Consider the following 1539-nt stretch of genomic DNA (forward strand, 5'->3'; position numbering starts at 1 on the left):
GACAGAAAGCCCAGAAATAAACCCATGCACCTATGGGTACCTTATTTTTGACAAAGGAGGCAAGAATATACAATGGGGCACAGACAGCCTCTTCAATAAATGGTGCTGGGAAAACGGGACAGCTACAAGTAGAAGAATGAAATTAGAACACTTCCTAACACATACACAAAGATAAACTCAAAAAGGATTAAAGACCTACATGTAAGACCAGAATTATAAAACTCTTAGAGGAAAACATAGGGAGAACACTCAATGACATAAATCAAAGCAAGATCCTCTATGACCCACCTCCTAGAGTAACAGAAATAAAAACAAAAGTAAACAAGTGTTTACTTATTTATACTTAAAAGCTTTTGCACAGCAAAGGAAATTATAAGCAAGGTGAAAAGACAACCCTCAGAATGGGAGAAAATAATAGCAAATGAAACAACAGACAAAGGATTAATTTCCAAAATATACAAGCAGCTCATACAACTCAATACCAGAAAAACAAACAAGCCAGTCAAAAAGTGGGAAAAAGATCTAAACAGACATTTCTTCAAAGAAGACATACAGATGGCTAACAAATACATGAAAAGATGCCGGGCATTGCTCATTATTAGAGAAATGCAATTCAAAACTCAGAATGGCCCGCATCAAAAAGTCTACAAGTAATAAATGCTGCAGAGGGTGTGGAGAAAGGGGAACACTCTTGCACTGTTGGTGGGAATGTAAATTGATACAGCCACTATGGAAGACAGTATGGAGATTCCTTAAAAAACTAGGAATAAAACCACCATATGACCCAGCAATCCCACTCCTAAGCATATACCCTGAGGAAACCAAAATTGAAAAAGACACATGTATCACATTGTTCATTGTAGCACTATTTATAATAGCTAGAACATGGAAGCAATCTAGATGTTGATCAACAGATGAATGGATAAAGAAGTTGTGGTACATACACACAATGGAATATTCAGTTCGATTCAGTTGAGTTGCTGTCTGATTCTTTGTGACCCCATGGACTGCAGCATGCCAGGCCTCCCTGTCCATCACCAACTCCTGGAGTTTACTCAAACTCATGTCCATAGTGTCAGTGATGCCATCCAACTGTTTCATCCTCTGTCATCCCCTTTTCCTCCCGCCTTCAATCTTTCCCAGCATCAGGGTCTTTTCAAATGAGTCAGCTCTTCACATCAGGTGGCCAAAGTATTGGAGTTTCAGCTTCAGCATCAGTCCATCCAAGGAATATTCAGGACTGATTTCCTTTAGGATGGACTGGTTGGATCTCCTCACAGTCCAAGAGACTCTCAAGATTCTCAAGAGTCTTCAACACGACAGTTTGAAAGCATCAATTCTTTGGCTTTCTTTATAGTCCAACTCTCACATCCATACATAACTACTGGAAAAACCATAGTTTTGACTAGATGGACATTTGATGGCAAAATGTGTCTCTGCTTTTCAATATGCTATCTAGGTTGGACATAACTTTTCTTCCAAGGAGTGAGCATCTTTTAATTTCATGGCTGCAGTCACCATCTGCAGTGATTTTGGAGC

This window comes from Bison bison, unplaced genomic scaffold (genome assembly GCF_000754665.1).
Source record: "Bison bison bison isolate TAMUID 2011002044 unplaced genomic scaffold, Bison_UMD1.0 scf7180017864316, whole genome shotgun sequence".
NCBI classification, from domain to species: domain Eukaryota; kingdom Metazoa; phylum Chordata; class Mammalia; order Artiodactyla; family Bovidae; genus Bison; species Bison bison.